The following is a 24,171-nucleotide window of genomic DNA, read 5'->3' on the forward strand; positions in this document are numbered from 1 at the left end:
GTTAGATTGTCAAAGCTATTTAAAGTCTCCACTTAAGTGCCAAGCCATATTTTGAACCAGCTTGGACACATCTATTTGACTAAAGACCACAAATAAAAGACAACAAGCATTAGCAAGGCTAATAAACCGAGCCACGGGATTCTTATGGGTATTTTTCAGATTTTTCCCAGGGCCAAGATGGAAACTTGAAAGGCTCACAGATTAATAAGAAAAAAAAATGAATAAATCATCTTCCATGTTCCCACTCCTGAGCATTGAAAAGCGCGGCATCTACTTTTAGACTTCAAGCGCTATAATGCTATTTGCTTAGCGGTATAAGCCGGCGATCACTTCCCGGTGTTCGCTCGCCTCCCGTCTGACGACTGAGTTGCCAAAAAAAGTGCAATAAAATCAATGACATCCTGTTTCCATGCACAAAATAACTTGTGATAATGCTTTTAACGGCCACCTACAGGACTGGAATGAAACAGCTACGCCTATGTAAATCCTAATTTCTCAATATGTAACCCAAGTAAAGCGTAAAATGAGGTGGGGTTGCACTCCACTGGCATCAGAGCCAACTATATGAAGGGACGATCTATCCTAACCGTTTGGCGTGAGCACTACCGCCACCTGCAGGATAGGAGTGGAATCGCAAATATATCTGCAAATCCAAATCTTTTTTTGTTTTTTTGAAGCACTGAATGAGAAATATTAGTCCACTTGTATCTGGACTGGATAAAAAACACACTCCTTGTAATGCATACCGCCCCCCTACAGGACTGGAGGGGAACTGCATTAACTTCACAAATGAGGATTTATTTATTTTATTTTATTTTTTATTTAGAAACCCTATTTAAAATACAAACAAGGAGGTTATACGCTCACTTCCATCAGGGCCATGCCAGATCCCTGGGGAAAAAAAAGGCCCCGCCTCCTAATGGGCACCATCACCGCCTAATTTTTGAGTTGGGAACTCTTTTAAAAGACCAGATCAGTGGAACAAGGCTCACGACATTGTAAAAAGCATTAAGTGCACACCAACAGGAACCAAAGTAGATTCAGAATACTTCTTTTTTTTTTTTTTTTTCTTCCGCAAGATGGACATGTTTGGCCTTGGCAGAGGTCAGTCTGGTTAGTGTCCGTTTGAATACACAGAAGATTGTTGACCTTGCAAGTACCGTATTTTCCGCCCTAAAAGGCGCACCTAAAAACCTAAAATTTTCTCAAAAGCCGACAGTGCGCCTTATAGGCCAGTGCGCCTTATATATGGATCAACTGATGAATTTGTTGATCCATACTGGTTGTACACAGTGCTCTGCCAAAATGTTTCAGTACGTTTTAGTACGACTAATAAATTACAAGGTCGCATCGCTTCCCAGCATTACGGCAACTGTAGTCACGGGGCGTCACCGAATAGCTGTTGTACCCGCGAGGCTATTTCCTGTCAAAATAGGCTGCTCTGTTAATGTTTCGAGTAAATCTACGGATCGATATGGAAGGGAAACATAGGTAAGTAGTACCAATGCGTTAGATCGAACTTTAGTCAGTTCCGATCATTTTATAGGAGATCGTTTGAGAAACGCGATTGTTTACACTTTGCTGAGGCTCATGGGAGATTGCGAGGTGAGGCTCGTGAGACTTTGCGGATGGCTAATGCTATTGCGATAGCTGCTATACGTACCAGGCTATTTCATGTCAAAATAGGCTGCTCTGTTAATGTTTCGAGTAAATCTACGGATCGATATGGAAGGGAAACATAGGTAAGTAGTACCAATGCGTTGGATCGAACTTTAGTCAGTTCCGATCATTTTATAGGAGATCGTTTGAGAAACGCGATTGTTTACACTTTGCTGAGGCTCATGGGAGATTGCGAGGTGAGGCTCGTGAGACTTTGCGGATGGCTAATGCTATTGCGATAGCTGCTATACGTACCAGGCTATTTCATGTCAAAATAGGCTGCTCTGTTAATGTTTCGAGTAAATCTACGGATCGATATGGAAGGGAAACATAGGTAAGTAGTACCAATGCGTTAGATCGAACTTTAGTCAGTTCCGATCATTTTATAGGAGATCGTTTGAGAAACGCGATTGTTTACACTTTGCTGAGGCTCATGGGAGATTGCGAGGTGAGGCTCGTGAGACTTTGCGGATGGCTAATGCTATTGCGATAGCTGCTATACGTACCAGGCTATTTCATGCCAAAATAGGCTGCTCTGTTAATGTTTCGAGTAAATCTACGGATCGATATGGAAGGGAAACATAGGTAAGTAGTACCAATGCGTTGGATCGAACTTTAGTCAGTTCCGATCATTTTATAGGAGATCGTTTGAGAAACGCGATTGTTTACACTTTGCTGAGGCTCATGGGAGATTGCGAGGTGAGGCTCGTGAGACTTTGCGGATGGCTAATGCTATTGCGATAGCTGCTATACGTACCAGGCTATTTCATGTCAAAATAGGCTGCTCTGTTAATGTTTCGAGTAAATCTACGGATCGATATGGAAGGGAAACATAGGTAAGTAGTACCAATGCGTTGGATCGAACTTTAGTCAGTTCCGATCATTTTATAGGAGATCGTTTGAGAAACGCGATTGTTTACACTTTGCTGAGGCTCATGGGAGATTGCGAGGTGAGGCTCGTGAGACTTTGCGGATGGCTAATGCTATTGCGATAGCTGCTATACGTACCAGGCTATTTCATGTCAAAATAGGCTGCTCTGTTAATGTTTCGAGTAAATCTACGGATCGATATGGAAGGGAAACATAGGTAAGTAGTACCAATGCGTTAGATCGAACTTTAGTCAGTTCTGATCATTTTATAGGAGATCGTTTGAGAAACGCGATTGTTTACAGAGGGCTCGTTGGTTATTGGCTAGTGGATGCATACCGCAACCCTAGTCAACCTCAGTTTGATGCAGTATAGCTTCTATTTTATGCGCCTTATAAGCCGGTGCGCCTTATATATGGACAAAGTTTTAAAATGGGCCGTTCATTGAAGGTGCGCCTTATAACCCGGTGCGCCTTTTAGGGCGGAAAATACGGTATATATCAGCGGATTGTCGTATGTTTCAAGTCTCTTAATGGACACGATGGACGTGAACCTGCAGTGTTCCACACGCGCATATGAACAGACACACACTCACACACACGCGCGTGCCCAGTGTGATGTTTGACAGATTGCTCCCTCTCCCGCTAGGCTCACAGTAAACGTCCATCTGGCGGCCTCCCATGGGCACTTATTATTCTCAGCCAGCCAGGGGTTTTCTCTTTTCTGAGCAGTCAAGTCAGTCAAGTTGAGCCCAAATGTCCGCAGCCGCTTTTTCAATTATCCGACCAGCTTGTACCACTCCCCCCCCAAAAAAAGAAAAGTTCCGTTATTTAAGACCCAGACGAAAGACGCAACGTCAAGGTATGCCGCTTTGCTCATTTGTTCACTGCACTTTTTCCACACTGGGGCCGAGATGATTGATTGGCCACCTCCGCCCTCTCTTGAACAGATGCTCCGAGCCTTGGGGCGGCCGTAAGAGGTCCCGCTGTCCTGTCCTGGCCCGGCCCGGCCCGACTCGGCCTGGCCCCGGGCCATGCTGTATGTGTGAGTCAATGACAGTCACTAGCACTCATCCTCCATCACTTTTCCTCCTGCAGCAATGACGAGCCATCCCAAAACTTTCAATTTTTGGTTTTGTCTTTCTTAGGCACGATTTGTCTACCTAGATTATGAAGCGTCAGTCTAGCAATCTATTTATATCCATCCATCCATCCATCCATAGTCGATATTTAATGAATGAGTAGAAAAGGTTAACAAATGAAAATTGGTGAATTTCTTTAGAAAAAAAAAAAGTAATTTTACAGGATTTCTTTTCAGGCAAAAAAAATACATTTGATTGCAACGTTAGTAAAGCATTAAACATTGACAAAATGAATAAATATGAGAAAAAAAGTTTGTATCTTTTTTTTTCAAATGAATTCAAGTTCACAGTTATAAGGGATAGGCGAGTATCGGTACTCAGTATCGGAGCGTACTTGTACCAGTATCGAACATCCCTAGCTGTAAGAAAATGGGTTGCAATTTTACAAATGATTCTATTTAGAAAGCAACACATTGCATTATATTTGAATTTTCTTCCCGTCAAAAAAGTGTCACAGCAAAACTCCTAATTTGGTTTGCTTCAATTTACAAAAAAAATGGGTCAATTCGCCCCTGAACGCTTGTTGTGTCGACAATCTGGGCTACCAGGCGCTCATTTAAATACAACTCAAATGGAGAAACGCGTTGGAATGTTGACGGGCGCGCCGAGCGGCTCAACCCTGCAAATCTGAGGCTTTCTCCATATTTATGAAACATCTCCCAAAGACGCTTGACACACATGCACTCCTGAGTACCATGAAAAATGAAATGCCTCTTACCTAGAGCGGAATAGTCGGTCACATCTGCAAGAGAGAGAGAGAGAGAGAGAGAGAGAAAAGAAATGTCAGCAAGTTGCATGTACAGAAAAGTTCCATGTGAAAAATGATGGTGTCCCACTATTGCGCAGGCTGCTGGTTAAGAATAGCCCCTAACAACACGGGTGGTGTATCATTTATTAATAGAGAGGACATGAAACGTCTTCCATGGCGTCCCCCGAGATACAAAGTTTGCACAACTTGCATTAATATTTGTCGAGTTATTTGAGAGGGGGAAGCTCGTTTATTCCACAAAAGTCCTCTTTCTTACTGTAGTAAATGTGCACATACACACACACGTACACACACAGATGCACACTTTACATTGCATGTAGGCACGAATCATTTTGCTGGAATAAATAAATACTCAAAATTGTTTTCTTTATTCATTTGTGCATGTAAAAGTAAAAAAAAATAAATAAATAAATAAATATTTCTTCATCTCGGAAATTATTACCCGACTAAATGAACATGAGAATCCTTAAATCCTGAAATCCTCACTGTTGGTCAGGCAATCAAATGACATCACAATGACATCAGCGTGACATCACTTACGCAAATCGCAAGCTGTTCTACAAATATTTTAGAAGCCGTGTAAGGAAAACAATGCAAACGGCTTCCTGTTCTCGGTGCGTACGGAACATTACCGCACGGCATTCATTTGCATTTTGGCCGCGCACGCAACGAATCCCCACGGGCCTAAAGGCGGGGGAAAGTGTGATTACAATATCTGTTCGCTGCGTGCAAACAAATCTATTTTCAGCAGAGTAAAATGGATAGAGGGAGGGGCGATACGTGGGGGAGTTGAGTCTCTGCTCATTACCATTCAGGTTGGACGCAGACCTCACTGCTAGGACTGTAATGTATCTAAACACAGAGCTAAGTCAGCTCAGCGCCAGGGAAAATTGGACCCGAGGGACTTGTGTCGGACTTCGAGAGGCACCTGGCCTTTCAGAAAGACCACCGACTGATATGTTGTTTGCTAAGCTTAGAAAGAGTGAGACTGAGCTTTAAAAAAAAAAGAAAGACAAAAGACTTAGAAACAAGGAAGTGGCTGTTAAATAAAACATTCTAACCAATGTTTTTTTTGTTTGAGTTTCCAAAAGCTAGCTTGTTTTGGTGACGGTGCCCTTCAGTTCTTCCGGAAACACAATGTTTTTTTCGTTTCTTTGACTGATCTGAGACTTTGGTCTTAGTTGACTGGATTCTAGATGGGAGGTATAATAGAATCGGTGGTGAAGACCACACCGTAACACAAACTCAAGGCCCGGGTGGCCAGATACGGCCCGTCACATCATTTTATGTGGCCCGCGAAGACAAATTTTGCATCGACTTTGTGTCATTACTAAAATTACAAATGGTCTTCACTTTGAAGAAAAAAATAGAGACATTGCTAGCAATTTTTACTACTATTAGTCTTTTTTAAATATTTCGGCAATTTTTACTAGTCTCTGATTTCAAAACGAGTTATTCATCTGTTTGTTTTGTAGCCTATACTGTATATCGAAGACGTCGACAATCATAATGGCCCTCCGAGGGAAACGATGACTACGAATCCTTGTGTGTAAAACGCCGACAAGAAAGCTTGTAATGCTTCATCTGCCACGAAGAAGCCGCTAAAAGAAAAGTTTTCCAGTCCACAAGCTTATTGATCGAGGTAAATTTGGAAAGGTGGCCAATCAAGTGGAGTGGAGGTGGGCTTAAGAAGCGAAAGTGGATTAAAGCAGTGAGACGACGGGAAAGGGAGACTCTCACGGGAGAACGCAAAGCTCCGGTGGCTTCGGAAGAAAAGAAGTCTAGGAAAAAGATGGAAGAAGAGGAATAGCGGGGTTTTTTTTTTTACCCTCCATCGCCCTCCTGTTTTAAGCAGATAAGCTCCTTCCGAGGGTCTTAGTTATGCCGTGTGGAACCTGCAGCCCAACATGGAAACTTTTGACAAGGCAATACGAGGCTGCGGAGTTCCATTCCTCGCCTTGTCTTTTCTATATTGACAAGAGGGAGTTAGGGAGGTTTAAAGTGGTCAGTGCTACGGGGAATTAGAAAAAGAAAATGCTCAGAGTGGGCAAAGTGTTGCACAGTTTACATTTGAACGGCCAGTAAGGAGTAAGAAAACAAAAACAAAACCAGAACTTTTTTTATTGACTCAAAGTGGTTGACCATCAGAGTCTTCCACGAGCAAAGTGCCGAAAAGAAAAGTGAGCTGATTTCAAGTATCGCATTATCACATGGAGGCCGCGGTAGATTAAAAGTGATGATTAGATTAAAAAAAAATAATCAGCTTAGCCAAATTAAAGAATAGAACAGATTGAAAGACTAAAATTCGGAGAATCTGTTATGAGGTCTCCAAAGAATTAATCGATTATCAAAATAGTTGTCAGTTAATTTGATCATCAATTAGTTGTCGATTAATTGTTTCACCTACAACAATAATATTTATAAGCAAACTTTTTTTTTTTAAATCAAAACACTGGCCAACAGGAGGAGCAGTTTTATTCCCTCTTGTTGCAAACAATGCTTGAGGCTGAGAGAGGAGCAACACTAAAGACGAGTTTAAGAAGAAAAAGAAAAAAGCTTTTATTTATTGTTCCTGAATTCACACAATACATTTGCTAGTGATCACTTGCTGATAAGGAATCAATTACTTCTCGTATTGACCTGATGATTTTGGCACTGATACAGACAGACCGGAAACCTCACAGGACACGGCGCACCAAATCCCATGTTGCTGGCTCGACAACCACCGCTAACTCCTACTGGTTTATTTATGTCAAACCATCTGGGTTTGCACATTTTCCCATTTCCAAGTGGAAAGCGAGAAATTCGCCGAGGTGCAAACCAAACGCGACAGTGACGGATGGAAGAAAAAAAGAGACCTTGGTCAATTTAGCTCATGACAAGAAAGGCCTCAATTTCTCCAGTCACAATTTCACCTGCTCGCCGGTGGGGAATGAGGACAGCTGTTATTACCGTGCCACATAAAACCCACCAAAATGGCCCGGGAGCTGGAAAAAGGAGCGAAGGAAGGTGTGAAGCAGACATTGGCGGGGACAGAATGAGAGGAACAAGTGATATGGGAAGAGAGCCACAGAGAGCTCGCATCCTTCCATCTGAGCTGCGAGGAATTAGCCAGGCTCTGACAGAGGCTACAGATGGCCCACCATCACACCGACTGCGGCGGGAAGTTTGCACAAGGCGCCAAATCGGATAGAAAACTTTGGGGACCTCGGGGACATAGGATACCTGGGTTTTTGAAGGCTACTGTCATCCGTCCATCCATCCATCCATCCATCCATTCATTCAGCAGAGAACCCCTGACTTCCCGTCCGTCCAGCTCATCTAAGGCTTAGGTGTCAAACTCAAGGCCCGGGGGCCAGATACGGCCCATCACATCATTTTATGCAGCCCGCGAAGACAAATTGTGGATCAACTTCATGTGTCAATACTAAAATTGCAGATTGTCTTCACTTTTAAAAACTACAGATATTGCAAGCAATTTCTATTACCATTCATCTTTTTTTTGTCTATCTCTAAGGCAGGGATTGCCGGTGGTCTGTGGCCCTCTAATGGTCCGTGGTGGTATTGCAGGTGGGTCGCAATGGAAAATAATTGTAACACTTTTGAAAATTAAATTGATTCATTATTTATACTTGATTTATTTTCCAGCTAATTTTGTAAATCCTTTATCGAAATTATGTCAACTATAGCTGCGATTCCCAAAATAGACATACAGATCTATCCTCCTATTCCGCCAAAGCAGTGCTCCCCGAGTTGCTTCTTGGTTATAATGGTGGTTCCTTAGACAAAACCAGTAAAAAAAACCCTGAGAGTCCAGATACCCTGCAGAGGCAACTTATTTCATCCGCTTGTATCCGGGGAATAAAAAAAACTCAATCAGACAGGCTTCAAACGGTGCCGGAGCACAGAATGTTTCTTCTTCAACAGATGTTCTTGTTTGCCTCTGCATCTGCCTCTCGTTTGCCATCACGCCACGTTGCTCTGTCAACTTTTCAAAACAAAAAGCAGGAACAAAATGCCCATCCCCAGCCATGATTCATCGGAATGGAATTTTGGGTGGCGCTGAAACAGTCGGTGGTACAAAAGCAGAGGTCATCAGTACTGTCGTCGTAGATTCTATTGTTGAGGCTACCGTTGTTCTTCCAGAAGGTGTTGCTATTGTATCCTCAATCCGAGTTATTGCCCCAATAATTGTCATTTCTACATTTATTGACTGAATAATAGTTGATATTGCAGTTATGGTGAGACGTATTTCCAATGGTCCAGAAAAAAATCCATCAGAATACTCCCATCCAAGTTCTTACGTTGAGATCGACATGCCACAAAATAATGACAAACTACAATCCTCTAGTTCCAACAAGTTCTTTTGAACAAAAGACAGACTTCTTGCTACTCATTCCCGAAGACCTTGATAGTGATCACAAGGAATATCAGACGCTACTGAATTGCCACCTCGGGTTCAACTTCATCCAAGCTCGATGGCCTCGAGTGAAGTTCAATAAGATGTGAAAATTGCGAGCCCAACGTGTATCTGCGAAAAGCCCGCGGACACAAGAGAACCCAAGGGGGCCCGACAAAAAAAGAAAAGTGGGACTCGATGAGATGTCGCGCCAATTTTGTAAGTAATGACCTTTGACACTGCGGACACTGTCTGCAAATTAACTTTTTAAATATTAGCTTTAAAAAAAACAGGACTCTTGTAAATTCTTCAGAGTTGTTTAAATACGCCAAAAGATAATTGGGCATGATGAGTAAACAGCGTATCCGTGAGACACACGCGAGCTGGATATTGCTTTTTAATCCCCCCTCGGCACGTCGAGCTCGCTCTGAGAACATTCCGAACGGCGCAAACTCGGCCAGGTGCAGCCATTACGGCAGGACAGATGGATCGGCACAAGTGAAGCTTGTTTTTTTTTTGCCTCCATATGTGGGCTGATCGTTAGATATAAACATTCCCCTTCCTGAGAATGTGAGGATGGAGTTAAACGAGAAGCAATCACTGTGAGGTGGGGCGCCGGTTGCGTCTGTTCTTGTGAACGCAAGTTCCGAGGTTTGGAGGGACTTCTTTTAATTTCGCCAGTATGACTTCTTTGAAAATTAATTTAAAAATAATTCGACCCCGCCGCCATCTGTGCGTTCGGCAAGGCCAGCAGCTGGAAGATGAAAATTCCGACACGCGCAAAAACTTGCCCCCCCTTCACCCTGGACGCAGAGGAGCCACTGATGTGCCAGCTTTGAACTTTATTTATTTCTCATGCAAAAGATTCCAAATGAGATTCTGGGATAATGTACACGCTGGGATTGCGCTCCGGTTAAAATTTGGGAGACAAACAAAAAGCATTACGTCAGCATAACCAGACCAAATAAAAAACTAAAAAATTAAAAAAAAAAAAAGGGGGACAACCCCTTGGAGGTCTAATTAAAATGCTACAAACGTTATTTTGTGTCAAGCCTGAAAATATTTACCACTGGAATAACAAACACTTGACAGGAATTGAAGAGTGCTGGATTCGAACGCAGATAAATCGGAAGCATTAACAATTCGACTGAAAAACAAGATCTGAGTTTTGCGTTTGATGGTTAGGCGGCTAGTGGCCAAAAATAAGCAACTTCAGAACAAAATAGGAGCCCTCGATCCCAGTTTCATCGATCAGCATAAAATTGGACGAACATGGCTATCGTATCTGGATGAGTAGAAAAGCTTCAAGGAACAATGTCTGAAACTAAACAGGATGTTGGCCATTTTGGTTTGAAGCGGACATTTTGGGTAAATTCCGGGACTGGTACATGGACGAGCTTCTACGAGAGAATTTGACCAAATTAGCCCCAGTCAGAAGCAACTACGGAAAGAGACGCTAAATCATTGAAAAGCTTTTCATGTGGACGCTTACAGCTTGAATTTTATTCAGATCAAATTGAAATGCGCCCTGGAGTCCACATTCCTTGTTACGGTTCAACCCAAATATGAGGTTTGTGATTAAAAAAATAAGCATGTCTTGATGTTTTTGCACAGTTTAATCATTTCCAAGAGAGCAGCCCGATACGAGCGAGAGAGGTGAATTAATCGTCGCACATTTGGACGCCTTTTGCCTGCCGACTCGACACTTGCTTTGATTTGCGGCCGCCACCGTCGACAATCAGCGCACTTGATTAACATTGGCGCTGGCACTCGTCTGCGGCGACTGTCATCTCGCTGCCATTTTTTCCGCTGGTGACAATAAAGCAATATCAGCTGCAATGTTTATGCCCTGTAATGACTTTCCCCGCCACCTGATCTGCTCTTCATCAACTCAGCACGTTAAGAGTTGGAAATATGGCGCCATGTATTATGCATTAGTGATAATCTCCCTGAGGAAACACACACACACACACACACACACACACACACACACACACACACACACACACACACACACACACACACACACACACACACACACACACACACACACACACACACACACACACACACACACACACACACACACACACACACACACACACACACACACACACACACACACACACACACACACACACACACACACACACACATAAAACGGTACTGTAAATGTGTACGCATTTTCTCGTTGCCTTTTCGTGACACCACTACACAGGAGAGCGTGCACACCTCAAAAGACACCTGAAAGCGTTCAGAATGGTTGGGGGCTCTAATGGAGGCCAAAGTGCACTTGGGTGAATCAATTTCTCTTCCACCTTTTAGGTGTCCATCCTTCCTTCCACGTTCCTTCCTTCCTTCCTTCCTTCCTTCCTTCCTTCCTTCCTTCCTTCCTTCCTTCCTTCCTTCCTTCCTTACCCCTTTCCCTTCCTTCCTTCCAACCTACGTTTCTCTCCTATGTGAATATCTTCCATACATAAGTATTTTACCGTTTTTTACCATGTATAATGCGCCCCCATGTATAATACGCACCCTAAAAATGGCATGTCGATGCTGGAAAAAAGCCTGTACCCATGTATAATACGCACCCAAATTTTGACTCCTACTTAAGTCCGTAAACGTAAAATTATTTCAGAAAAAAGATCATCTTTGGGAACAACCGGTTGTTATTCTGCCGGTCAGTATCACTGCGCATGCGCTAGCAAACTCGATAGCGAAGAAATGTTTCGGATTTGTGTAGGGTACATTGTGACAGCAAATGAGCAGGTGATCGAGCAAGCGTCTGATACGAGAGCATTGCGTTCGTATGGAGCGTGTTTGAAGTGAACAGCAGAGAAGAAAGGAACAAGGCAAAGTGTTGTGAAATAAAATATTACCTGTAATACGCATTTAGGTAGAGAACTGAACTCTCGCTCTTTATATAGCTGACGTGTCCAAAAAAATATATATATAAAAGATTTACCCATGTATAATGCACACCCCAGATTTTAGGACAATAATTTAGTTACATTTTGCACATTATACATGGAAAAAAACGGTATTCCACTCAGCGACGACCACAATAAAGTGCAGCGTAATGAAATCGCAACTGGTCAATAATAATATTGTTACGATAATTTAAAAATAAAGATAAGCGATTTAGAAGATGAAGACGAAACACTAAATTATATGAGATTATATTTTATACCGTAAATTAACACAATTTATTTTGTGATTAGGGTCTTAAAAATGAAATTGAATTGAATTACATGGGGACTTGAATGTTCGTAAACAAGTAGGATGTCTGCGGGGAGCCGCGGTAGCCTAAGAGTCTTAATTAAAGTCATTGATTGGTTACATAAGCGCATAGAAGCAGTGGACATTTCCTCCCTGCTAATGACCCCCCACATGCTCCCTAATTAGAAAATAGTAGCAAACAATCAGCAGGCTGGTTTAACTGTTGCACCTCATTAGCCGCGCGCCACCGGTTACAGAATCACAGCGGGTTATAGCTATCCACAGATAATCTATCAACAGTATCTAGCTACAGCAAAAATCTACAGCATCTATCGAAAATATACTGTAGATGCGTAGTATACTGTAAAACTACTAGTGCAAGCACACTTAAGACATACATGTAACTGCCATCTAGTGGTCAATGTTGATATTACAACTCAACACAACACAAAGAATTAAAACTAACTATTCACAGTTCAGAACCAACGCATTTGCATATTTGTGGGAAGATCAGAAAAATATTTTCTCGCAAATATTAAATTAATATAAATTTGATTAGACTTGATTTTTAGAGAAGCATTATAATAATTTTTTTTTTTACAGCGAGAATCCAGCCATAATCCAGTTACGGCGTACGCGGCAGAAGGCGGCTTAAGCAGTCAGTAGTCTCTTAGGACGGAGGGGGCAGGGTGCAGCAGTGGCGGCGTACTCGCAGTCAGTTGGCGGAGCTTTAAGACTTTACAGCAAGTAACGGAGAAAAAAAAAAGTGTAGAAGAAAAAATCAGTATGATCACAGGCGATGAAATCCAGCGGACAAAGGTCAAGAGGATTGTGGCGGCGCGCCGTGAAATGATGAAGCCGTCATGAAAATTCATTGGCAAGGACGGCGGTTGTTTTCTCACAGCTTGGACTTTGAGAGCGGAATACAAAGTCGGAACATTTATGACACAAAAAGGAATGTTGCAAGGTTATGTAGGGGCCTGATGCATATACAATAGTTGACACATTCTTGGAGAAAGTTAAGTAAAAATTGTGCTCGCTGTTTCTAATAGTAGGAAAAAGCAGGCCTCTATTAGAGATGTTTATTTGTGGATGGATGACGTAATGATTGGGAGAATGAAGCTTCAAATTTGCTTCATGAACCAGTTATTGTATTTTTGACTCCTCTAGATGGCACTGTTGTTTTGGAAAAAGGGGTTTAAGTCATGGCAATGTTGAACAGAGAGCGCTATCTTTGGGAGTAATAAAATACACCAACCGGTTCATGAAGCTTCATTATCCCATCAATATGCTGACGGCGACTGCGTACTGAATAATGCTCAACATTTTAACAATAACGAATTTAGCCATGTACGATTCAATAAAATCTAACCAGTTGCGGCTAATTATGTTAGCTTAGCTACGTTAGCTATACAAACGAAAGCCATTCGATGCGTTTGACCTTTGGACGTTTTGTACAAATGTGAGAGCTTGGTGGCTCTCAAAAGGAGGAAATAAAACATGTCTCCAAAGTAATGACAATTGAACTAGCTATGAAGAGAGTTAAAACATCAGTCGCCGTTGACCGTTAACATTTATTAGTGGGTCGAACCACGAAATGACATTTGATTATGGAAAATGTCACCCACGGTGGACAGCGCAATGCTTCATCGCTCACATGTTGGGAGGGTGGGCGAGGTGGGGGGAGTAAGAGAGGCAGGGGGGAGCCGCCAAATAAGTTATGTGCATCAGCGTTGAAGTGTGCATGCGATTGCCACGACCCAGGTAACCGTGTAATGGCAATCACGGAGCTGGAGGAGATGGAGAAGCAAGATGGATTGAGTCATATTGGAACTGTTACGACTCAAACGGCAAAAAAACAAAAAGGAAGTCATCATTAAGTCCTTCTGTTTGGGACCATTACGATCAGGCAAAACGAGCGATATCCGTTAGCTGGCTGAGACGAAACTTTCCCCGATTTGTCCCTCCGGTACTTTGTCCTCCACGGCCGCCACTTAGTCACAACGGCGGCGTAAGTCGCTCGGCTGGCAGGCGGCCACCGACGATGCGTCCCATTTGACTGTGCGGTAATTGTTGTCGGGAAGAAGAGGATTTGCGTTGACGGCGTTCAAACAAAACCAGAGCACGCTTGGCTTAGCGGCGTAATGAACGTGTCACATGTATTTAAACAAATGGATTACAACATCTGTACACAGTTGGATGCATCGCCAAATTCGAGACTGGGAGTGAGAATGAGCATTAACAAGAATATGTCATTACCGGATTGTACTAATCAGCTGCTGGGTGTGCAGAACCGGGCCCCGCCCCTTAAAGGCATAGCGTTGCAAAAATCAAAAGAGCTGCAGTTATGTCTTAAATGAGAAGAATTGGAGCCAGCAAAATTATCGGAACTAACCAAAAAAAGTCAAACTAAAAGTGAAAAAAACTTTTTGTTAAAAATCAAATAATTAAACAAAAAAAGTCCAATTAAAATTGAAAAAACGTTTTTGTTAAAAATCAAATAAAAAATGCTTAAAAACAAAACAAAAATATAACATTTGCAACACGTATTCCCGCCAGATGGGCGACGCATCGAAATATTTTGGGTGGGGCTTGGCAGTGAAGGTGTGCGAAGACACGAGTGCCCCTTCATCGGCTCTCGAGCCAACTTTATTCCAAGTGGGATTGAGTGATCTTGCTTGGCCAAGGTTGTAAAACGCCACTTGCACTCATTGCTCATTTCAAGGCCCATTATTGCCATAGTCATTACTAAGCAAAATGTCAATAGCTTATTTTGGAGACGTGACAAGAGAGATGGATGCCGGAGTTGGCGGAAGGTAGGAGTGTGGAAAAGAAAAAAAAGAAATGGTGAGAATTGGATTTTCTACTCAATTTATGCGTAAATGTGAAGGCTGCGCAAGCACTGAAGCGGGTGTTATTTTTGTATCCGTCTTCAAAGGCATCTCAAGATCTTTAATGTTTGCGTCGGTGACAACAATGAGCGTGCCACCGTTATTAATGATGCGCTGCTTCTTTGCGAACTCCTCCCCGCCTTTGTCGCTCTCAAGCGAACACAGGCAGGCACATGAAAACCTGTCAAAAAAAACAGTTCAGTCCCATGAACATCCCCGAGCTGTTCGAGTGCACAAATGTTTCTCTCGTCTGAGGAGCGCTTCCATATGGTTGCAATCATGTTGGCTCCCCGGCCGCCGCGAATCATTTAATAGGCTGTCTCATACATTTCAATTAGGCTCACTTCGCCACACGGGTGAGTGAGTGAGTGAGTGAGTGAGTGAGTGAGTGAGTGAGTGAGTGAGTGAGTGAGTGAGTGAGTGAGTGAGTGAGTGAGTGAGTGAGTGAGTGAGTGAGTGAGTGAGTGAGTGAGTGAGTGAGTGAAGGATGGCTGGGCGGAAGGATGGCTGGGCGGAAGGATGGCTGGGCGGAAGGATGGCTGGGCGGAAGGAAGGAAGGAAGGATGGCTGGGCGGAAGGAAGGAAGGATGGCTGGGCGGAAGGAAGGAAGGAAGGATGGCTGGGCGGAAGGAACGAAGGAAGGATGGCTGGGCGGAAGGAAGGAAGGAAGGAAGGAAGGAAGGATGGCTGGGCGGAAGGAAGGAAGGAAGGAAGGATGGCTGGGCAGAAGGAAGGAAGAAGGAAGGAAGGAAGGAAGGAAGGAAGGAAGGAAGGAAGGAAGGAAGGAAGGAAGGAAGGAAGGAAGGAAGGAAGGATGGCTGGGCGGAAGGATGGCTGGGCGGAAGGAAGGAAGGAAGGAAGGAAGGAAGGAAGGAAGGAAGGAAGGAAGGAAGGAAGGAAGGAAGGAAGGAAGGAAGGAAGGAAGGAAGGAAGGAAGGAAGGAAGGAAGGAAGGAAGGAAGGATGGATGGATGGATGGATGGGCGGAGGGATGGACAGATGGGTGGGCGGACGGACAGATAATTATTCAATTAATTAACATTACATTTGTTTACTTCTTCATTCTCATTTTGACACCTTTCGTGACTTTTGTAAGCCCTCTTTGTTAATCACATTTTGATCCTACATTTCAATTCATCGACATTACACAGAATCGTCAGTCACTGACTAGATATGTGATTATTTCGAGATACATAAAAATCCAACGGCACAAATGCATAACTTGCCATGGACGGCGCGACAAAGCCGTCTGGCGGTGCAAGGTAGCCGCCCCGCCGTCTTTCAAAGTGATGTGATCATCAACAAAACAGCACCCTCATCCCAATTACCCAAGCGTCTTTTAAGAAAAGCGTCAACGGCTGCCCGAGCGCCGTCACGTTTGTCAGTCACTCTCGGGCCACCTCATCCATCTCCTGACACCGCAGCAGACGGAACAATCCATCAGGGACCTGATGAGACTGTGGAATCTTGAGCGTTTCGCAGCTTGCATGCCAGATGGGCTGATGTACAGTATGGTAATACTACAAAGACGCGGCGGCAGAGAGAATTAATGGAGCACAGGTTGTCGACTGAAGTGAGTTTTTAAGTATTTTCAAAATGCTTTGCTCCCCTGATCTCACTTTCACAAAAAACTACGAGTATCTTTAGGGGTCCAGTTGGCTTGTCACTATTCTACTTTTGTGTGTTTGCTTCGAGATGGCTATCGGATGAAATGTCTATAAAACAATACTCTTGGAATCTATTAATTGTTATGGCAGAATAATCTCTCTGGAAGGTATCTTGGAGAGTGAATCAATAACGCTACTGCCATTTTCAAGCAGGCAGTAATAGAGAATTTACCGCCATTTTGCGGTGTAATATATTTAGCAGCCTCCCGTGGCAGGACCAAAGTCTGGTTTATTGACTGGTTGAATCAACAGAAATGAAGAGCAACTTATCGCAAAGGATACTCTCAGTACTATTGTGTGGAAATCTTCGTTTCCCGGAGGATGTTTGCGTGGACATTAACAGACGTCTTTCTTGGCCCGATTCAAAGTCTGGCCTTGCTTGCAAAATCCACAGAAGATGACAATCTCCGACGCTTACTTCTCAGAACAGGATGTCCAAACCTCAAGGGTCGGGACGTTTTGTTGCTTTTTTGGCAAAAACAAGGGTTGAGCAACACCAGATGTGCTGGCTTTTACACAACCTGCTTGTTATTAGCCGTAAGGGGGCAAAGGAGAGACAAACATTTGTGCCAGATAATATTGAGAAAAATTCTGAGTAACCTCAAGATGACTCTCCATTATTTCAATTGGAAATAATGGTGGAGGTCTGATTTTGAGGCAAAACAGGATCACACTGAGACGAAACAAAAAATATCTTCTTGATAATCAGAGTCTGAAATCAGTTTTATTTTCAAAATCTGTTGCATCTGCCTCTGTAAACTACAATAAATGTCTTGGCTGAGTTTCTTCTATAAAAAAGTGAAAAAGGCCAAACGATGACACAGATAAAGGAAAGCCTTCGACAAAGAAAACAAAAGTTGTATTCAAAGAGACAAAATCTGCTGTCCTACTTAAAATAAAGGTTTGCGGCTGCCGGCGATTGTCACCGATCGGCGTAATAAGCGACGGCAGTCTCAAATGAAGCTACGAAGCCTTCAAAACTGTCCGCAAACAAAAGCAACAGCTTCCATTTCCAACATCTTTGCATAGTGGAAATTCTCCGTCTTTGTCTCGCTTTACTCCAAGATGGCGGTCGGTGACGAAATGACAACATTCAGCCTAATGGTGAATTCAATTTGAAATCATTTCTTTCTACATCAGTCCATTCAAATGTATTTGGAAGTGGTTCAAGGGACTGCTGCTGCTCACATATTATGACTAACGCTGACTAATTGATTCTGTCGCTTAATAAAGAGAACATCAGCGATCGTGGCAAGGAGATGCTGGCAGGATTGGACGTACGTCTGACAATTTCTCTTAGTCACCAGTGCAAGACCGCTTGAGTGATTTTAAGTAATACATTAATCAACGAGCGTGAGACTTTCAGTGCTCTTGTCACCAGAAGGTTGTTCGAGTTGATTTTGCTAGCGATATTCTTTAATCGGAACCAAATTGAGGCTCTCCCGGAATGAGGGCCGGTATGCGAGTCTCTGCCTGGCCATTAGAGTCACTCGATGGCGAGTGATTGACTCGCTCTCGGGCTCCGTTATAAGCCTGTTAAACTGCCGCTCGGCGTCAAAGCGCTGCTCTGGGCAAGCCGGCAAAAAGGGCCCACGCTAGCTACCGCCGTCGTTTTGTCTTTTAACAGACCACCGGATAAAGTGCTTGCCCTGATTACGTCGGGCCCAAATCGAATCGACTCAAACGGAGCTCATTTGTGATTGCCGGGGAACACGCCGACTGTATATTCAATCAAAATGAAAGCCAGGCAAGCTTACAAAGACGGCTTGACGTAGATGTACATCAAACATAGGCAATTACACCCCCACCCGTGATAGGCTTCATATAATTGCAACCTAATGACCTTTTCACATCATCAATTATGAATGTCAGCATGCGTGAGCACCTCCCAATAAACACAAATTGATGACAGTCAACCATCATTTATAAAGTGCACTCGCGGTCGAAATCCTTGACGGACGAATCCGCTGATTGAATGTCTATCTGTGCTCTTAAGTGCTTAGCGGTCTTGATTTCGAGCCGACGCACTTTGCTGGCTTTGCCTGGCGACACTGTCCAGCTTATACAAGCCCTTTCCTGACATAAAGCCATTTCCTGTCTTTAAAAACACCCAATCTGAAATAAGAGCCCATTTTGTAATAAAAGGAATAGCGCTAATGGACACTTGTAAACAAATTGGTGTGCGCGAGTATATTCATGCATATATTTCCCTTGTCCGTTCCGCCTCATAGAATATGATCACCTCCCGAAGTAGGGCTCGGAAAAGCTATAGATAGTGGACTTTATTTCCCGAGTGGGCCGTCTTTCATATCCTTAAGTGAACTTCCATTTTTAAAAGACGGGAGGAGGCTGCGGGGCATCGGTAGATTGATAGCGAGACGGATATACAGTAGAGTTGCGACATACACGGCCTGTTATCTCGGGTTTAGCTTGCGGCCAGGCGCCGAGGCGATTTCCGGGGTTGAAACCAGGTCGGGAATTTCGAGGTGAAAGTGGAGCCGGGTCGTGGTGGTGAACCTGCCGTGATGATACGCGGGAGAGCGTGAAGAGCTGAGCTGGCTAATGACAGCTAATCACATCAGCGGCAGGAAGCTCAAAATGATGCGGGTCCATCACAGAGGGGGGAAAAAAAATATGAGAGCGGAATAAAAGAGCTTCAATTATCCATTTAGGAAAACATACTTGGGTGCTTTTGAATGCACCTGAGGAGGAAATGGAAAATAGAATGAGGGGTTGCTGAAGATGAACTTGTTTACATGGTTCAAGAGACCTTACTGCAATTGCAGTGGAACTCGAAATAAAATGAATTCTTCGATATATTTTATGTCCAAGAGTGAGTCTACATATGTAAATATTGTTTTACGCTCAAATTTCCGTGAATCCACGCTAGATAAATGCCCAGAATCCTCACTGGTCACTGATAATTGTTCAGTTATTCCATTTTTGCTAGCTTGTAGGCTAACGCACCAGATTTTCAAAATAAAACATCATCCAGAGCCTGATGTTTATAAATCTATATGCTAGAAGTGTCGTTCCCTCGCTAGTTCGCGTTTTGTTTATCGCGGCTTCACTACATTGCGGATTTTTTTTCCAATTTAATAAAACATTTAAAAGTAAAAAAAAAACTTCTAAATTGAGGAAACGTGTCTAACCTTTAGGACAGTGTAGTTTTGCTCCAAATATTAGTTTACATTCCTTTAGAAGTCCGTTTTCACATGTTAGCACCATCGCGAATTAGCATCTTTCCGCTAACTCGTTAGCCTGCCCAGTACTTCTTATTGGTGACCGTACTTCGCAGATTTCACTTATCGCGGGTGGTTTTTGGAACCAATTATCCGCGATAAACGAGGGATTACTGTATATGCTAGACAAATATCCTGGACCAGGGGAACAAAAGTTTGCGTGGGGGGAGGGGGAGAGGGCGCCGCTCTTAATTGGCGCCGTGATCCGGTGCTGGATCTGAACTGAGGCAGTTACGCCACTGTCGTCCTGGAAAAACGAGCCGAGTCAGGGAGCAGCTCCTGTCCGTCTTGATTAACGAGCGTTCCCTTTGACTCGGGTCTCCAAATCCTTCTGGAGATACCAAACGTTATTGTTATCGGAGGGAAAAATTACATAGCTCATACAAACTCTACTGTAATAGCAAAAGTGTCATTAATCTCTGTCATTTTTTCCCCCCAAAAGATAGAACTTTATCTTTTAAAAAAAGTATTTTAGTTTAGACCACAAACGGACGAATCTCACGCTAGCTGCACAAAAGCAGACACGAAGCTCGCCTTGTGAAAACGTCACACGCGTGTTTACCAGCATCACAACGTATGAGAAGAACCCAACCCGCCGAGCCAATTTCAATTAACAACTTGAAATCTGGCATGCCTTTGCATCATGAGTGGCCCCACAAAAAAAAAAACTCTCACACCCGAAATAGAAAATAGGCTAGGCTGGTTTGATGCGACCATATGCAGCAAACCAACGGCGTCCTCCCACCGAGCACCCACAGCAAAAGAGCCTTCATCTATAACCGTGTGTGCCAGCTTCTCCACCTCCCCCCTTCTATCCCCCTGTCGCTAATTAGCCACAAGATGGATTACATCATGCTAGCTAATAGAGAGGAGCACCATTACACCAAGCTCAACACACACACACACACACTGTAACTCCTGATAAAATCACATTTGTCACTCCGCCAATTTAGTCCCACATTCATATTAACAAAGTAGGTAGCAGAGGCTGAGCGATATGAACGGCATTCATCCGAAATTGCCAAGCCAGACAGCATGGCATGATTAGAACAAGGAAGACTTGACGAGGCGAGGGCCCGATGTATAATGCATCGTGTTTTGCCAGGGCACTCTTGGTTGTTAGTTCATGCTCCGACGAGCTCACGACAAGCATGTACTCGGACAAAAGCGGTGCAATGGAAATTGCTTGACGTACATGATATGGTGGATGTCGGCGGCTATTGGAATTGAGTAACGGGCTGGGGTCTTTTTTTTTGGAGAAGATGGATTTGTGTAAGTTACGAAATGGACTTTTTGGTGAAATATTTCACGGAAGGCATATTTATTGGGTGAGTGGGTGAACATATGCAAATGTTGTCAGTGTTGGGGCTTAATAGCAGTGCTCCCCCCCTCCCACCCCTACAAAAAAAGTGGAGGAGTTACCAGTCAATGTGCCAAATTCTTTTTAAGCCGGCAAAATGTTACATTTTAAATTTCGTTTCATAAATTTTTTTTTGCCAAGTATAGTATTATTGAGAAGGTTACATTCCTCTACTAAATTGTGGAAAATCTGTCTTATATTGATTATTTTTGTACTGTATTTTAAAACAGTAGAGACTATGTCTCTCAGCTGGCCTGGGAACGCCTTGGGATCCCCCGGGATGAGCTAGATGAAGTGGCTGGGGAGAGGGAAGTCTGGGAGTCCCTCCTGAAGCTGCTGCCCCCGCGACCCGACCCCGGATAAGCGGAAGAAGATGGATGGATGGATGGATGGATGTATTTTAAAAGTATATGTGCTGCAACAACCTCACATGTGCAAACGAAAAACCAAGGAGTTCCCTGTACTATATAACCATTGTAGCTTTACGCATTTTGGATGTTTAGCTCACTTCCCGGTGCCTCAAATTCACTCTTCTCCGCCTTCCCCTGGCCCTGGCCCGGCTATTCAATTTTCTTCTAATCTGCGTCCCCCTTCTCAGCAGATTTGCACACTTCATGAGCCGGAAAGCCTTGATGGCTGGTGTTCCGCTTAGCTTGTCGAGCCACCTTGAAGGCATCGTCAAGCGGTGGCGGCGGCGGGAGGCATATGCATGCACGGCCACGCCGCCAAGCTGGATAATCACGCTCGCTCGCTGGCTCACAACCCCCATCCCCGGGCACTCGTAAAATGACAAAATGGCTACAAGCGTGCCGCGTCGCGCTCACTCGCTGCCAACCGAACGTCGGGTACCCGATGGCGAACGAGGCCCGGTCAACGGGCATGTCGAGGAGCGCTCCCAAGGCGACAATTAAAATAGGAGCCTAATGATTTACAGATTAGACAGACGGAATTTAATGTGCACCACATCAGACTTTGTTTTCAGAAAATCCTGGCCAACTATACTGTACTCAAATCCAATTAAGATAAATGATCTCATATCAAGGCCAAATTTGCTATTTTATTTTAGCATATTTTCCTTAAAAATCTTAATATGAATAATTTCCAATTTGAAACGCACTACGATCATTTTGAATCTTACGTCATTACGTCAGTTTGGAGCAATTGTGCGTTCTAACGCCCCCTGACAGATGACGATGGAGATACCAAGGCGAGGAGGACAACAATTTCAGAGCGAGACGCCCCATACGAGGTTGCCGGTCCCAGTTGGGGGACTCCGAGTCATTGTCCGAGATGCGGCGGAGCCTCCCGTCCAAGCTAGCCTAATTTCTAATTACGCTCGGCAGTGTTCTGGAAGACTGCGGCTTGGGATTCGAATTATCCAGTGGACTGAGATGCAGGCCGGCACTCTCGCTCGCCTCCACAACCGAGCAGTCCTTTGAATGAACCGGCCATGTTGCCCATTTGATTTCCCTGTCAAGCTATTGTTGAATGTTTAATCAAAACCCGGCGGCGCAACTTGAACTACCCCTCACAGGGTTACACTTAATCGCAGCGAGTGAAAAGTAAACGAAATGCAGGCGAGGAACTCCTGCGCTTTTGAAGAAAACAATTCAGCCCGTTCCGCGGGATGCTACTGCTGTTGTTTTTTTTCTCGTTATTGTTCAAAATAATTGACTGAAAACGCTCGGCGGACTCCCGACTCAGCACTTGCTTCGAAGATAAATAGAGCGTTTTGGATTCGGAAGACAATTGCGCTAGCTTGGTTTAAAAAAAAAAAAAACATCTAAATGTGAGCGGTGATAGTTAGTCATAATAAAACGGCAGGTTTTGTATGAAATGACATTCATAAGCCGCTTTTTGGCAGGAGAGCGTCACTTTGACTCCTCTGAGAGAGAAATGCATCAGCGAGAAAGGTCAGCCAAGTTTTTTCTTTTTGTGGGGGGGGATCATTGCAGAAGAAATCATTTTCACCATGTGCACCCCTGGTAGAGCGGAGCTCACACGGAGGTGAGCGCCGAAGAGGTGAAACCAATCACATTCGTACAGTCTGGGTTAGGATGTCTTTCAAATGAGACATTAGTGCACAGCAAAAATTCCAATTGCAACCAAGGTTACTTGATTCTGTTCTTTGACTGCCAAAATATTTCCTCTTACCAGGCATTATTTATAGAAGAGGACTTTGCTCGCTCTGAGCATGTTTGTCCTTAAAAATGGTATTACGGAATTTTATTACAACGTGAGGATGTTTTCTCAGAGTTGGACGAAGAATGTGAAAGCTTGTCATTCTATTACTGTAGGTGTTTATAAAAGAGTTTAAATGTAAAAGCAGACAAAGTCGGTGAGTTGTTTTGATATTTGTGGTTCCGAGTTAAAGCTGATTTTAAAAGTAAAGTTTACTTTGATTAAAACATCTTACAAAAATGTCATTGTGGCTATTTCATCGGAAAAAAAAAAACTGAAAATGCTCCAAAAAATATTTTGCTCAAAAACAGAGAAGTCCAAAATGTTCAACTACAGTAACGATAAAAAGAAACCGAAATAGAAACGATCCGGTTTTGTGAATAAAATGTCATATCTGTCACGGCACACCAAGGAAACATTTCTTCGGCTAAATCTAGATCCTCGCCACGTTAGTTCCAGGTCCAATACACATATGTACAGGAAGCGATGGATTTCGACAGGAAGTGCCGCGTTAAAGCAATCCTCGCTTCCACTGAGAGGGGCTTTGTGGCAGCCCACTCAGCTGTGCCACAGTGGCAACGAGATGAAGGAAGGATGCAAATTAAGGAAGGGCTGATTGAAATGAGAGGCGAGTCGCCATCGCTTACGGTAAGTTTCTTTGTTCGACTTTGTTTTTTCCCCCCATCAAAAGCCTTTTCTTAATCTCATTTTTGTTGTATTACAATTTTAGGTCTCACAAATATATTCAGCTTGACACATTTGTCTTCCAAAAAGCTTTT

General features: G+C 43.5%; 1 protein-coding gene across 31 annotated transcripts in view; it reads right to left on the reverse strand.

Annotated features, from left to right (window-relative positions):
• LOC119128338 (receptor-type tyrosine-protein phosphatase delta-like) overlaps positions 1–24,171 on the reverse strand; it is a 198,862-nt gene that overhangs the window by 139,238 nt on the left and 35,453 nt on the right. For all 31 annotated transcript variants that reach the window (XM_037260618.1, XM_037260617.1, XM_037260615.1 and 28 more), the window contains exon 4: positions 4,387–4,410. The gene's annotated coding sequence lies outside the window, so the exon portion shown is untranslated. The remainder of the gene's footprint in view (positions 1–4,386; positions 4,411–24,171) is intronic.

Source organism: Syngnathus acus, chromosome 10 (assembly GCF_901709675.1).
Source record: "Syngnathus acus chromosome 10, fSynAcu1.2, whole genome shotgun sequence".
Lineage (NCBI taxonomy): Eukaryota > Metazoa > Chordata > Actinopteri > Syngnathiformes > Syngnathidae > Syngnathus > Syngnathus acus.